The sequence below is a fragment of the Urocitellus parryii genome, chromosome 9 (genome assembly GCF_045843805.1).
Source record: "Urocitellus parryii isolate mUroPar1 chromosome 9, mUroPar1.hap1, whole genome shotgun sequence".
NCBI classification, from domain to species: Eukaryota; Metazoa; Chordata; class Mammalia; order Rodentia; family Sciuridae; genus Urocitellus; species Urocitellus parryii.
This window is the reverse complement of record NC_135539.1, coordinates 51129764-51146889: the sequence shown is the minus strand read 5'-3', so window position 1 is coordinate 51146889 and position 17126 is coordinate 51129764.

Sequence of the window (17126 nt, the reverse complement as noted above, 5' to 3'; positions counted from 1 at the left end):
TAGTCAAAGGTACATAATACTTTTGTGAAGATTTGTTTAGATAAAACTAAATAATTTTGTTATTCTAGTTTGCTAAAATAAGTGAATTAAAAATATCAGAAGATGTTAAAAGTGAGAATGACTTGGTCACTCTTTTTTGTGTTGTGAAGTTGGGCTTCTTAGCTGAGGCTCTCTTTTCTATTGTACATGAAATGAGGTAGTCTGGTTTGTGGACTGGGTAAGAGAACCAACCACAATCTTTGGAATCTGGGGAATCTTTATTTCTTCTTCATTTTTCTTTTCCTAAAGGCAACTGTGTTAGTCAGCTTTTCTTCACTGTGACAAAATACCTGAGGAAACCAACTTAATGAAGAAAATATTTATTTTTGGTTCATAGTTTCAAAGCTTTCAGTACGTAGTTGGCTGATTCCATTGTTATGGACCTGTAGTAAGGCAGAGCATCACAGAAGAGGGTGTGGCATAACAGAGCTGTTCATCTCCTGGCGATGAGGAATGAGAGAGAGAAGGGAGAGAAAGAGGAGAAAGGGGCTAGGGACAAAATATACCTTTTCAGAGAGCTATGGTTTGGATATGAAGTGTCCCCCAAAAGTTCATGCGTACGACAATGCAGGAAAGTTCAGACAATGCAGAATCATTCATAGATAAATGATTAGTTTATGAGAGCCATAAACTAAAGGGTAGATTACTCCTTTTGATAGATCAATAATTTGAATGGATTAATGGATGGTGACTGTGGATAGGCAGGGTGTGGCTGGAGGAAGTAGGTGACTGGGGGTGTGTCTTTGTGGTTTATATCTTGTCTCTGGCAAACAAAGCTCTCTCTCTGCTTCTCAGCCATCATGACTGAGAAACTTTCCTCTTCCATGACTTTCTGCCATGATGTTCTGCCTCAGCTTAGGCCCAGAGCTATGGATGGAGTCAATGGACCAAGGACTGAACCTCTGAAACTGGGAGCCACAATAAACTAGATCCAAAAATTTCTCCTCTCAGTTGTTCTTGTTAGGTCTTTTGGTCATGGCACCAAAAAATTGATTACTACTTCTTCCAACTAGGACCCATCTCCACAGTTTCCACTGCCTCCCAATAATGTCACCAAATTATTAACCTATCAATGGATGAACACACTGGTGAGGTCAGAACACTCATGATCCAAACACTTTTCAAGAGCCCTACCTCTGAACACTGCTGCATTGAGGACCAGGCCTTCAACACAGGAGCCTTTAGGTGACGTTCCAGATCCAAACCATAACTGTGCATATATGCATATAACTACACACACATAGACATATACATACTTAAATATAGGAACATACATATATGTATATAGACATGCACATATGTGTGTGCATGTAATTTCTTAAATTCCCTTTGCATAGCTCATGTCTTTGTTATCAGAAAGGATAGGTGGATGCCTTTTCCACCCCCGGGGGCATTCCATTTTGTAGGGCACTGCTCTATGTTGTATTCATGCTTCTGTGTTGTTCTGAGAATCTATCCTTAGTTCCCACTAATATTAGTAAGTCTAAACTAGGCAAAGTGGATGATTGCAGTATTTTGTTCTCTACGGGTCAATTCCATATCCTCCTGAATTATTCATAGGTAATAAATAATTATTGAGTAACCTACTCAGGCAGTCATGTTCACACGTTCGTTTCTCCAGGAAGCGCTGCGTTAAACCATCCCTCCATGAAGTGTTCAGACTTCATGGACTTTTATCAAGATGGGGAAAGGAAACTTGAGGGGAGGGCAGATGGCCCCGAGGCTCCTCTTAAGTCATACCACAAATGCTCCACGTTTTCACTGTTGAGACTAGAATTCAAATGCTTGAGAACAATGAAATTCATTTATTGACATACCTAATGATGGAGTGATGCTTCAATGTACCACCTGCTCTCTCTTCAGCAAGGAAGGACTTGTCCCCCAGCTGCTCCAAGGTTACTGCAAGAATCCTCTCTTTGGTGATTTTCTCACCCAAGGTCTGTCTCCTTCCAGGACAGCCTGCCTCCAGTGACTGATCAACTGGAAGAATGAAGGGCTGGCCCCTCCTATCATCTTGGGACAACTCTAAGGATCCATTCCAATGTCAGAGCTCCTGAGGTGTCACCTGATGGTTTTTCAGAGTATCATTGCAGGTCAACTTCTCCCTCTGCCCAATCTTCTGCTTTTGCCTCTCATATATAGGTTTTGGTTCCAAGAGTATCCCTCAATAAATGTCTCACACACTCGTCTTGACTCATAATCTGCTTTCCAAGGCTGGAGGGTGTTGCTCAGTCGTGGAGAACTTGCCTGGCGTGCCCTGGGCTCCATCTCCAGTACTATAAAAAAGAAAAAACTCTGCTTCCCAGGAAACCAGCTCCTACACATTCAAGTGGTCAAATTCAAGTGGACAAACAGTGTGAAAAGGAAAACAAGCAGACCAGTGCCTTCCAAAGGTGGTCTTGTGTGTGTGTGGTATGCATGTGCACATGTGAATGTGTCAATAGAAAAATATATGTATGCCTGTTTGTGCCCATAGTGGTGATTTTTTAATAAGATTTGTATAACATGCCTTTTTTTCATTTATATCTTATTTCTTTTTCTTTATATTGATTTGTAAAGTTTTTAAATCATTGCCCAATATTCCATTGTATGACTACATCATAATAATAACTACCATATGAAGGCCAACTATTTGCAACTTTGTTTGTCAACTATTTGTCACTCTTGCAACCTCTCTGTATTTATCCAGCACATATTTACTGAGTGACTGTCATGTACTGTTCTAAGTACTAGGGGACACTAACAACTATTGTCTCATGCTTCACTTCAACTTTAAAAGCGAACTATTATTGTCTCTACATCACAGATGAGAAAATTGAGGTTCAAATACTTGGCCCAAGATTACATGATCAGCAAGCAGTAGAGAAAGAGTCTGTGATCAGGTGGCTGGTTTTCAGAACCTTTGCTCTTAACCCACTTCCTATTCTGTAACTTATTTCATCAGGCCCTCCTGATGCATAGTCAGGCTACATGAAATTGGTAGCTATTATAAACAATGCAATAATGAACATCTCCTGTTTATTTTTGGATGCTGTCTACCCAATTTTGAAAGGATTTGAGACCCAGTTATCCCACTTCTTGGTATATATCCAAAGGATTTAAAATCAGCATACTATAGTGACATAGTCACATCAATATTTATATCAGCTCAATTCACAATAGCTAAGCTGCAGAACCAACGTAAGTGACCTTCAACCGATGAATGGATGAAGAAAATGTGGTATATATACACAATAGAATGTTACTCAGCCATAAAAAAGAATGACTTTTGCTAGTAATGGGGATCTGGAGATTATCATGCTAGTGAAATAAGCCAATCCCAAAAAAACAAAAGTCAAATGTTCTCTCTGATACAAGGATGACAACATGCAACAAGAGGTGGGAGAGAAAATAGAAGTTCTGTATATTAGACCAAAGGGAATGAAGGGAAGGGAGGGGACAATGGAATAGGATAGACTCTGGAATAATTCTGACATATTTCCTATGTACATAGATGTATATACCACAATGAATCTCCACATCATGTATAACAAGAAGACTGGGATTCTAATTAGAATAAGATGTACTCCAGTTTGTATAAATATGTCAAAATACACTCTACTGTCATGTGTAACTAAAAAGAACAAATTTTTTAAAATAATGAGAAAAAGGAACAGATAAGCTCATGATTTAACAGGATACCTGTTAGCAGACTCAGGTCATTACTCAGGCCACTTTAAAAAGTGTTTTTCTTCAAAATTAAGGTTTTAAGGAATCAAAAGATCCTACATTCCATTCTTAATATGAAAATCGTGGGTTAAGCTTATAAAATACTTCCAGGCAGGCCCTGTGTGTTAGATGCATATTTGCAGATAGGGTAATACCTGGCTTACTATCACCAGTGTCTCTTGTGGGAAGTGGAATGTTTTTATTGAAATTGTTCTTGTTTGTGTTTAAAAAAAAAATGAAAGCTGAGCTACAACCTGGGTCTGGTTTAAATCATAGTGCAATCTTTATGAGACAATATAAGGCTGAGAATTTTTTCATCTGATATTTCTAAAGCAAAATACATGTTCAAAAATGTTATGAACCAATAAGCCCTAGAAGAAGGATGTGGGGTGGGGGTGGGGAGGTGGAGAATAAAAAAGAAATCTCTTGCTTAAAAGAGAACTAGGAAATTCCAGAGAAGTTTCACAGGGAGGAGGGAGGAGGCCAGTCTGCACTGCTATTTATTAGGCTGTTATTTCTTAGGATAGTGTTAATAGCTGGTTTCGTTGAACAACGAAAATTCAGTTTTGAGAAAATTGGACAGTTCATATTCAATAAAGTGAGAACATATTACCATGAACACATGTGTCCCACGATCTGTCCGCCCTTTAAATAAATGCTTCATCATCTTCAGAGAGTCTTCCTGTTCTGGTCATAGATCCATCTTAGATTAGATGATTTAATGCCTATGTAATTTTGGATGTGTCTATGGATATTCTTGAAATTTTCATTTATAAGACATTCTACTAATTGAAGGGAAAAAGTAATTTGGCATGGCTTCAGGGTCACTTGGTTGAGATTTTAAAGCATTTTCACATAAGGCTTTGTTAGAGTGGGAATAATAAAATCTCAGTCTTCCAATAAACTGCAAAACTATTAGTGGATTTCTAGGTAATGTTGTTTAGTGTCAATACTCAGTGGAATATATTTTTCATTAAAGATGAAAGTAGTCCAAGTGTGTTGTTTCATACCAGGTGTGACAACTTTACTGTTTCCTCTAGTGTCCATAATTTTAAAAGTAATCTAGTCTTCTTTTTTATGTTTTTGGCTGAATTTTGACTTTCTTCTCAGCAGTCATAATGATTCAACTATGGAGAATAAAAACTGGCAAGAAAAAGCCAATAAAAATATACAGAAAGTAAAAAGCTTCGGAGGAAGTCAGACTTACTAAATGATGTACAATATAGCTCCCTCTTTACCAAAGCTTTCAATCTTAGATTTATTCTAAAATGCCTCATTTAGTGTTTATTTGTGTCAGTTTCATAGCATGAATCAAATCACGAAGGTTAAATGAGTAAATCAAGCACCATTTTAAAATTCACCCTTGGATTATAAGTGTCTCTTTTCTTATTCCCATTGTCTTGTCTCTTTCCAAAGCAAGAAATTTAAATTTTTATGTGACTGAAAATAGTCACATGTCAGAATACTGTAGGATTTAAAACTTCAACTGCTTTGGCTTACACATTTTAATTTCCTAAATCCACCGTGAAAAGAAAAAGAACATTGAATAAATTAAAATATCTCATATTTTCCCATTATTATTCTCTATTTCTTTCCCTCTGCTATAAATTATACATGTTTATGAGAATGAATACAGTTGCCTTTTTTTCCTGTTGCTTAAATCTCTTTGTCTACTGAAAGTGGCAAGAGAGCTCATCCATTATTTAAGTTACTATTTCTATCACTGAATTAATACATACATCTACTCAAGCAAATGGGTTGATGAAGTGAAGCTCCATTCAGATTTTCTGCTTAAATAGAAGGCAAATAGATAAGTAAATAAATAATGTCTGTCTAGATATATAGTAGTGAAAACATGTTGCCAGAGATACCAGGATTTTATGTTACTGGGGATACTATATACAATACTATTTTAAAAAGTGAATCTCAAATAATTTTAGCAAGGGGATGTTCTCCTAGCTGAAGAGATGTCTTCCTTATTCTCTTAATTCTGTAGGACCTGGAGTGGGAAGCCATAGCTCTTAGCTCCTGCTTCTAAGTCAGGCTGATGTGTATAGACTGCCTTGGATTTTTAGTGTAAAAATTGGGAGTTTGATCTTCATTTCATTATAAATTCAACCTCACTCTGACGCCGCTTTTGAGTTCCCCAACTTGAGTCTCTTGGAATTGACTTCCAAGATTTTTTCACTATTTCCAGAGGAGGTTGGAATGAAAGAAAATCCAAGACATCCATATTCACAACATCAGCGCACAAACTTGAAGTTTATAGTAAAATAGTATCTGTCACTTGCCCACAGTGCCTCTCCTGTTGAACGTGCATATATTGTGTTTCCTATATAAATTCACATACTTCAGATTTATTTCATTTTGAAAGATTGACATCTCCACTGCCATGTATGCACCACAGCTTTCTGTAAGTGATCAAGTGAAGTCGCTCACACATAAATCGTTTGCATTTTTAAATGAATACTTACTTTTAAATGGTAGGGAGAATATGGGGAAGAGATTGAGAGGGAAGAAAATAACTAATAATCATAATTGTCCTGCTTACTGCAGAGAACCCGCTGCCTCCTATTGAACTTGCCCATGCCTGGTTTAAGAAATTATCCCCAGAAGGCCTCTGTGGAAATATTCGATTGTTAATTTGGAGATAATGAGAGTCGGAAGGCCCTCTTTTGCTCTCATTAGTTTATTCAAAAAATATTTATTGAGCCCTTACTATGCACCAGGCTCTGCTTAGATGCAAGGACAGAAGAGTGCAAAGAATAGTTCTTTCCCTCAGGGACCCTACAAGCTTATAACAGGACTCCCTGCTAACAAACGTATAAGAATTATTTATAGAACAATAATAATGTCAAATACCATTTCCTGAACACTTACCAAATGCCGGGTGCTTTATACCCACCACAACTTTTAAGTCTCACCAAACACTCAGCAAGAGTTAAAGGTTCCATGTTGAGCCCCAAATCTGCAGAGTGGGATGGCAGGGTGGAAACTCAGGCAGAATTTCTGTGTTAGAGCTCTGTTATGGTGGTAGCTTTGTTTGATTTATTACTGGGATTTTAACCCAGGGGTACTTTACCACTGAGCCATAGCCTTAGGCTTGTTTGTGTTTTTTGTTGCTGTTGTTTTTGGTTTTTTTGGTCTTTTTTTTTTTTTTTTAGACAGAGCTTAACTAAATTACACAGGGCCTCACTAAGTTGGTGAGGTTGACTTTGAACTCATGATCCTCCTGCCTCAGCCTCCAAGTCATTGGGATTACAAGTCTGTATTAGCATCTTGAGGACAATTTCTTCTCTGAGAAAATTCAGTTTAAACCCTCCTCTACTATTGGATGAATCCTGCCCAGATTATCAAATGTAATTTCCCTAAATCAACCAACTGTAAACATTAATTACATATATGCACATATATAAATCTTCACAGTAATTAATATTTAGGCTAGGGTTTGACCAAACAATTGAGCACTATAGTTTAGCCATGTGGACAAATAAAATGAAATATCACAATACTGTTAATCCCCTAGATGATTAATGAGGAAACAGAGGCTCAGAGAAGGTAGGTAACTTGCTTAAGCTGAAACGATGAGAATGAAATAATACTGAGCTTTAGCATATGTAACCTCAACATTTATGTTCTTCCTCACAAGCTCTGGCAGCTTTGTTAAAATAATTGCTAACTTAGAAAAGAAAAAGGACCTAAAGGAGATATACCTGTACCTGACGAATCTTGATTCAAGGCAAAAGCTGTGAAAATAGGGCAGTCAATATGGGGTAATAAGGACCGGATTTACCCTCCTGCCTGCAACAACTGGAACAAAGATAATTGCGTTAGCTTTCCATCACTATAACACTTATCTGAGATAATAAACTTATACAGAGAAAAACTTTATTTTTTTGCTCATTGTTTTAGAGGCCTCAGTCCTGGATCATTTGGCCCCTATTATTCTGGGTTTGCGGCAGCATATGGTGACATGAGTGTGTGGTGAGCGAAATTCCTGGCTGAGAAGCAAACTAGAGGAACAGGAAGAGGTTAAGGTCCCACAATCCCCTTCAAGAGTATGTCCCCCCAGTGACCTGAAGATGCCCCCAGTAGTACCCCCCTTAAGTTGCTGACCATAAGGAATAGCAGCCACAGGCTGCTTAGCAATTCCTGGAAGTGATTGATAAGGACCATCATCTGGAGACAGAGCAACACTTGAGTGTGATCAAACAGCACCCAAGGACGTGACCAGTGAACACCATCTTAGAGCTGTATTTAAACTGCTCGTCCTGCCACATCAGAGAGCTTTGGTCTGAGGACATCAGTGAGACTGGCCGCCTTGTTGTCCATCCCTAGACCGACTCCGCCATCCCCTGACCGCCAACAGTCGGCTGGAAAGAATTACCGGTTGAAGACACTGTTCGCTCTTTGGCTAAGAGAAGTTGCAAAGCATCCTAGGTACCTTGGGACTGGTGGTTGCCCTGGGATTGTGTGATGTGCTTTCTGTGCTTAATTGGTATGAGTTAGCAGCTTGTATTTAATGATTGGTATGATCGAATATACACTTGCATTCAAAGACAAGCTGCCTCTGAGTAATTATTAAAGCTCTGCTGGCGACAAGATCCAAACTATATCAATAATAAATATGAAATAAGAATTTGAAAAAAGCACTGGACATCAGACAGTAAAAAAGGGTGATCCTCAAGAACTGATAAACCAACCAACCCTACAAGTGGCCCAGCCCCATAAGAGTTCTTGGGCAATGAGGAAGAGAAGGGGAACCCATGCAGAGCTCAGTCATTGGTTACAGTTGGCGTAGACAAGGGAACTATATGGAGAGAACATTCCAGAAACACGCAGTGGTTCTCCCATGAGTCTTTGGCTGACAAATGCTCACCCACATGTGAGGGATCTCTCAAGACCAGGGAAAGAACTGCCCAAAAGAAACAAAGCTAGGGCCGGGGTTCTGGTTCAGTGGCAAAGTGGTTGCCTCGCACATGTGAGGCACTGGGTTTGATCCTCAGCACGACATAAAAATAAATAAATAGAATAAAGGTATTTAAAAAAAGAAAAATAAAGCTAAATAACTAATTAGAACAAAATTTAAAAAGAAACAAACAGAAGACTTTCCAGAGATCATACAGGGCCAGGGATAGTTCTCATTCCAAGTGGCCAGAATAAAAATTGCCATATGCCATGGAACATGATGGAACACACTTGGAAATATTTTGCCTCAGTGGTGGGACAAATTAGACCTAGTCTAACATTCTCTCTGGTTCTGCATAATAACCCTTAAAAGCAAACCTGTAAGAGGCAATTGTTTCCAAGTAATTTAATGATGATCCCGAATAGCATTTAAAAGAGTTCTAACAGTACAAAGATAGGAAGCGTCCAAAAAGCTAATATTCATGATGTCTAGCATCCAATCAAGCTTCTTGGTTTGGATATGGTTGATCCTACAAAGGTTCAGTACCAAGAAGTGGGGAATCTTTAAGGGGTGGGGCCCAGGGGGATGTGATTAGATCCAGGACACTACACTAGTAAAGAATTTGTGTCTGTCTCCCAGGAGTGGGTGGGTCTTAAGGGACTACAATAGTTCCCATGAGAACAGGTTGTCACTCACTGGTGGACCCCAAGAGTGGTCTCCTCTGCACATACTACTCACCACTCTTGCACACACTCACGCCATCTGCCATGTTATGTTATCATGCCACAGTGGCCACCTGAGCCCTTAGTCTTCCTGTATGTGGTACTCAGTCTTAGGTATTTTCTTTTTCTTTTTTTTTTTTCTTTTTTTTTTTTTGAGACAGTTTCACCATGTCGCTTTGAGCTCCTGGGTTCCAGTGACCCTTCCACTTCAGGCTCCTCCCTCCAGAGCTGGGATTATAGGCTCAGGTATTTTCTTATAGCCACACAAAACAGTCTTAAGACACTAGGCATGGAAAGAAACAGGAAAACATGACTCATAACCAGTTACTTGAAATGAACCTACAAAAAAAACATTACTAACAAAATTAGCAGAAAAATAATGTAAAAAGCTATTATATCTGTATTCCATGTGTTCATGAAATTGGGAAAAAGTAGAGACACAAAAAATATAAAGCCTAAATTGAAATTTCATGAGAACTACAATATCTGAGACAAAAAAATGCATTGCATGGGATTAAAACAGGTTAGATATTATAGAGAAAAAGATTACTGAATTCCAAAGCAAAGTACTGGAAACTAAATTAAATAAAATGCAGTGAGGAACTGGGTGCAGAGGTGCACACCTGTAACACCAGTGGCTCAGGAGGCTGAGACAGGAGAATTGCAAGTTCAAAGCTAGTCTCAGCAAAAATGAGGCACTGAGCCACTCAGTGAGACCCTGTCTCTAAATAAAATACCAAAGTGGGCTGGGAATGTGACTCAGTGGTCAAGTGAGTTCAATCCCTGACCTCCGCCCCCACCCCCAAAATGCAGTGAGGAAAAACACTGAAAAAATAAATGTCATCAGTAATCTGTGGAATATCTCCAAGTAGCCTGATGTGTGTGTTTACTTGGAGTTTCTAGGTCAGAAAACTAAAAATCAGAAAGGATTCCCTCAATTTGAAAAGGTTATTAATGAAAAACCTTTAGCTAAAATCAGACTTTTACAGTGAACAATGGATTCTTTCCTCTGAAGAAAGAAGGCAAGGGTACTTGTTTTAGCATCATGCTGGAGCTTCTGACTCAATAAATAGAGCAAAAGAAAGAAAGGAAATTCAGATTGGAGAAGTATAGTCGTATTTATTTATTTTTAATATTTATTTTTTACTTGTAGTTGGACACAACATATTTATTTATTTATTTAATGTGGTGCTGAGGATCAAACCCAGGACTTCAAACATGCCAAGAAAGTGTTCTACTGCTGAGCCACAACCCCAGCCCCATTTTTATTTATTGATGACTTGATCTACATAAAAAGTCTTATGGAAACTACCAGGAAAAAAAATCCAGAAAATAAATGTCTTTAGAATGAATATAGGAAAAAGAGTTATTTCTAGAAATCATCAATAATTGTCAATTGAAATGTTTCAAAAATCTATTTGCAATAGTGAAAAATTTGGAGATGTGAAAAATTTGGAGATAAACCTAGAAATTTGGAGATAAACTGGAAAACCAGGCAAAAAGCTTGTATATATGACTATAAAACTCTGTTGAAAGAAAAGAAGGACCTAAATAAATTCTGTGATTTACCAGCTAAATGTGTCAGATGACTCCATACAGCTATGCCAAATTTCTTCCCATTAATTTGCAGAAAAATGTGTTCTCAATCAAAACCTATGTTGTAGAAATGTTTTGGTTGAAATCAATAAGCAGATTTTAAAATTCATATGTAAAGGATCTAAGAGAACCAAAACAACATTGAAAAGTAGTAACAAAGATTTCACATTGTCTTGCTTCAATATTTTTTATAAAGCTATAGTAATTAAGGATACTGTGGAATAGCATCAAGATAAAAATATAGGTTAATGGAAAAGAAAAAAGTAAGGACTGAGTAACTAAAGTAAGTATGATATTGGTGTCAAAATGATCAATAGATAAGGGAGAGAGAGAGAGAGAAGAAGAAGGAGAAAGAGAAGGAGAAGGAGAAGGAGGAGGAGGAGGAGGAGGAGAAGGAGAAGGAGAAGGAGAAGGAGAAGGAGAAGAAGAAGAAGAAGAAGAAGAAGAAGAAGAAGAAGAAGAAGAAGAAGAAGAAGAAGAAGGAGGAGGAGGAGGAGAAGGAGAAGAAGAAGAAGAAATAGATCTACATAAATGTTAAACAGATTGTTGACACAAGTATAAAGATAATTCATGGAAGAAATGGAAGAAAGTATGATGTTTTCAACTAATGAAGATAGACAATTGGATATCTGTTGTGTTTTCATCTTTTTTTCTTCTTCTTAAATTTGTCCTTTTTAGTTATACATGACACCAGACTGTATTTTGACATACACATACATGAAGTATAACTTCCCATTGTTGTGGGTTGTACATGATGTGAAATTACACTGGTTATATATTCATATATGAACATAGGAAAGTTAAATCTGATTCATTCTGCTGTTTTTCCCATTCCCATCACCCCTCCTTTCCCCTCACTTGACTCTATCCAATACAGTGAACCTCCCATTATCCCCTCACCCACTTATTGTGAGTCAGTATCCACATATCAGAGAGAAAATTTGGTCTTTGGTTTCTTTTTAATGTATTTATTTCACTTAGCATGAGAGTCTCCAATTCCACCCATTTACTAGCAAATGCCATAATTTCATTCTTCTTTGTGGCTGGTTAATATTCCATTGTGTATATGTACCATATTTTCTTTATCTATTCATCTGTTGAAGGGCACCTAAGTTGGTTCCACAGATTAGCTATTGTGAATTGAGCTGCTCTAAACATTGTGGTGGCGGCATCACTATAGTATGCTGATTTTAAGTCCTTTGGGTATATACTGAGTAGTGGGATAGCTGGGTCAAATGGTGGTTCCATTCCAAGTTTTCTGAGGAATCTCCATACTGATTTCCAGAGTGGTTGCACCAATTTCAGTCCCACCAGCAATGTAGGAGTACCTTTTTCCTCACATCTTCTCCAACATTATTGTTACTTGTATTCCTGATAATTGCCATTCTGACTGGAGTGAGATGGAATCTCAGTATAGTTTTGATTTGCATTTATCTAATTGCTAGTGATATTGAACATTTTTCATATATTTGTTGACCATTTGTAGTTCTTCTTCTGTGAAGTGTTGGTTCAGTTCCTTAGCCCATTTATTGACTGGGTTCTTTGTTTTTTTTTTTTTTTTTTTTTTTTTTTTTGCTGTTAAGTTTTTTGAGTTCTTTGTGTATCCTGGAGATTAGTGCTCTATCTGAGGTTCAGATGGCATTCTGCAGGCTCTCTCTTCACATCCATTGTTGTTTCCTTTACTGTAAAGAAGCTTTTAGTTTGATACCATCCCATTGATTGATTCTTGATTTTACTTCTTATGTTTTAAGAGTCTTGTTGAGGAAGTCTGTCCCTAAGCAGACATGATGGAGAGTTGGGTCTACTTTTTCTTCTAGTGCAGGGTCTCTGGTCTAATGCTTAGGTCCTTGATCCACTTTGAGTTGATTTTTGTACAGGGTGAGAGATAGGGGTCTAATTTCATTTTGTTACATTTGAATTTCCAGTTTTCCCAGCACTATTGAAGATGCTATCTTTTCTCCAACGCATGTTTATGGCGCCTTTGTCTATTATGAAATAACTGTATTTATGTGTGATTTGAATCTTAAATGTCAACCCAAAGGCCCATAAACTAAAGGCTTGATCTCCAGTCCAAGGTGTTACTTGGAGGTGGGGCCTAGTGGGAGGTCTAAGGATCTAAGGATCATTGAGGGTGTGCCCTTGAAGAGGATTTTTGGGAACTTGGTCACTTTGTCTCTTCCTCCTGCTTCCTCCTCAACACCCCCCCCCCCCGGGCCACTATGAGGTGAGCATCTTTGCTTGACCATGCTCTATCTGACACTATGTTCTGCTTCATCACAGGATCCAAAACAACAGAGCCAGCTGACCATGGACTGAAACCTCTGAAACAATGAGGCAGAATAAACTTTTCCTCTTTTTAGTTGTTTATCTCACCTATTTGTCACAGCAATGCAAAGATGACTAACACAGTAGCCATATGCAAAAGAATTAGCTCTGTTTCAATCCCTGTCCTATATATGAAAACTAAGTCAAAGTACATTAGGGACCTAATGTGAAAATGAAATCTATAAAATTTGCAGAATCCAAAGAAGACTATCTTTGTTAGATAAATCTTTGGATTAGGCAAAGGTTTCTTACTTACAACACCATATATATAGAGAGAGATAGATACACACACACACACACACACACACACACACACACACACATGATTTTTTAAAATCCATAGTCTATATAACCACATAAGCAAAAATGATAAATTGGGCTTCTATTACAATTTCTCCACAGGAGAGAATGGAATCAAATATTGATTATATATTTTTTATTTCTCACATTTTTCATATAAGAAACTGCTACCAACCTGGCGATAGTTGTTTCAGACACAGCTAATGCCTGAAGTTCAAGTTAGTCGTTCCAGTGATTTAGCTCAGTCTGCTTGTTAATGGCCTGGAGGATGAAGTGAATGGCAGTGTAGAAATGTGCTGATGACACAAAAGCATTGAGGTTTGGTAAGAGCTAAGGAGGATTGTGAAGAACTTAAGATGGATCTAATAAAGCTGGCTGACTGAACAAACATGAAAAAGATAACATTTCACAGAGAAGGGCAAAAGGTAAGAGACACTGAGAGAAATAATTTAAGGAGTACCTACTGGTGGATTTAGGATTTATTTGAGTCTCAAAGGAAAAAGACTTGCTCTAGGAATCAAATTAATGAAAATATTTCAGTAAAATCATCTGCTCTGCAGTGGTCCCAAACAGAAGGCCCAAACAATTTGAATATGTATTCAAAAAACGGAAGGGAAAAAAATACAGGAAAACATTGTGCATGAAGCTGGATGCCTACTTAATAAGCTTTCTTCCACTACTTTTGTTCTAATGTCTTTTTTTCAGTTCCCTGAACTTTGACTCTGCATTTCCCAGCCCCAGAAAATGAATCAAGATCAGTCCAACCCATAATTCTTGAAGTGTGATCCCCAGAACAATTATGAAGGCAAAGTCATTTGGAGCTTATTAGAAATGTAGATTATCAGGTCCTATCTCCAAAATACTAAAGAGCATGACATTCTGTATTTTAATACCTCCCCCTTCCAAGATTCTGATTCATGCTGAAGTTTGAGGACCATGGGTCTAAATTAATCATGATAATTTCATTCCTAATGATTTTTTAAAATATTTATTTATTTTTTCTTAGTTCTCGGCGGACACAACATCTTTTTGTTTGTATGTGGTGTTGAGGATCGAACCCGGGCCGCATGCACGCCAGGCGAGCGCACTACCGCTTGAGCCACATCCCCAGCCCCCCTAATGATTTTATTAGGAATAAGTATCAACCTTCTCCAGGTCAGTGAGATACAAGTGGATGTCTGATGAGAGAATCTAACAAAAGTCTTCCTCTCTCTTTATGGAGAGGAAAGAGTTTGCTGCTTTTGGCCATAGTTACATGAACATATTATGTCTGGAGCTGCAGCAGCCATCTTGTAATTATGAGGGGGCACACATGAAGATTATAGAGTAAAAAAAAAATCTTGTCTTTTAGGATATCTGGGTATATGAGGAGGTAAACCCCACTTTTGTTCAGATATGCTGTTCCTGGCACCTGAAAAACATTCCCCCCACAAAATCACCTCCATTCCTTCTTCATTGTGGTATAGATGAAGCAAACCTGAAAGGGAAAATGTTCAGAAATAGTGAAATGGTTTCCTCTTGTTTGAATCCTTGCCAGCTGCATCCCCTAGTCTTGAATCAAACGTATTTTTCAGCCTTGCTGTTTGTATATACCACGTTCTCGTACAAATATTTACTTTTCTCACAGTTATTTGTAAGGTATCTTTAATAATAGAGCTAATGTAAAGAATTCTTCCTGGGGTCACTACACAATCTACCCAGCAAGGACTCTGTGATTAAAAAATATTTTGTGAAGAAAGTTGAGAGACATGTTAGTTTTTAATTTCAAGTTAAAATGGCATACAAAACACTTTAGTTTCCCATAAAACCCATTATGGATTGACCAATTACAAAACTATCCAAGTCTTAATATTGACCTTTAAATTGTGAATTGAGAAACCAGATGGTAGAAGCAATCCTCATCTCTAGGATCACTTTCCTGGGAGATGAAATGCCAAGGAGGAATGGATGGGGGTCTTCACAGAAAGAGGGACAGAGCCATTTGGCTGAATGAGTTTGGGGTTCCCTGCCAACCTGCATTGCTTAGTCCTGGAACATCCATAAGGAAGAAGGCAGGAAGTGGGATGACCCGCCAAATCATTTATCTTTTTCTGTGAACCATCTCAACTTAACTTTAGAAAGACATTTTAGAACAAAGCCTCTAGACCGACTAACTGCAAAAAGCATGTGTGTTTGTCATCATGCCCCATAGGTCAGGAAACTTGGGGCTTTGCAGGACTGACAGCCGAAGTTGTTCCAAAATCAACTGTCCTCCTCGGAGAATTCCCCATCAGCTGTCAAAGAAGCCTGTGTCCGTTGGAGGCAGCCCTCTAAGAGAGCAAAAGGGGGGAGCAGATCTCTCAGAGACGAAAAGCAGACCTTGTAGGATTCTAGGGATTAAGACCATTACCTTCCATTACACTCTGAGCCCTTACGGAAGCCAGCGGCATATGGATCCCAGATGTTCCAAGTGGGTCTCCCTCTTCCAAGAGGCTGTCCTAGTCCTCCCCAGAGCTCAGAGCAGGTCGTGAGAGAAGGCACTCCATATACCCAACAGAAAAGTGCGGGGCCTAGCTCTGGGCTCCAGAAGCAAGAGGACAGGTTTCTTTCTGCAGGGTGGAGTCTGGCATTCAAGGCTTCTGTATTTCTACTTCTACCCCTTGGAAGGCAAAACTGTTCCTGTCTCATATGGTGGAATAAGGATAAAATAGCACAGGGAAAGGCGTTTGGTCATATAGAATTTAAAGTCCCTGTGGCAGAGACACTGATGTACATGCTAAAACCTGTTCCCAGGATCCTTTGCAGCTAGGTGGTGCCTCTGAGTTCTGGCCAATGGAATGTAGGCACTTCCAGCCTAAAAGCAGCCTCAGCCCTTCTCACAGTCTCTCCCCGCTGTTTACTGGTCATAGCCATAGAATCTGGCAGAGAATCCCTGGGGGACCTAGGGAGATGGTGGAGCCACAGGGTGGAAGAAGCCACCTGCCTCCTAGTCCATGTTGGATTTGGCATGAATGAAAATGTAATTGCACTAAGACTCTGGGGCTTGTTTCATTATCAAACATGACTTACTCGACCTAATCCAGGTCCTGAATAAATCCTAGGTAAAGTGATTGCCAGAGTAACCGGACCATGGAAAGGGAGTCAGAGATGGAAAATACATTTAGACAGATGACTCAAACCATCCAGGCACTCCATTAGACCACTGCAGAAAACTCCCACAGTCTTGGTTGATGCAGACACCAGCTGTAGAACTGCTCAGAATTATGAAGCCATCCCCTGGATCTAGAGCCACGAGCACCATCTTGCCTTCCTGTGGTGTCAGAGCCTCCATGCACCTTCTAAGGCTAGCCTTGCTGAGGTCACGTATTCCCATGGATGGGAAGCAGTGCCCTCTGCAAAACCCACCTGTGTGTCCCATGCACTTAAGGATCCCTCTCGCCAATGCTCCTATGCTGGATGAAACCTCTGTGAACTTGCCTAGCTCTAGAACTGAGTGGGTAGTGTAGGCTCCCCTCTCCTCCTGCTGGCTGTCAGGATCTAAACAGACA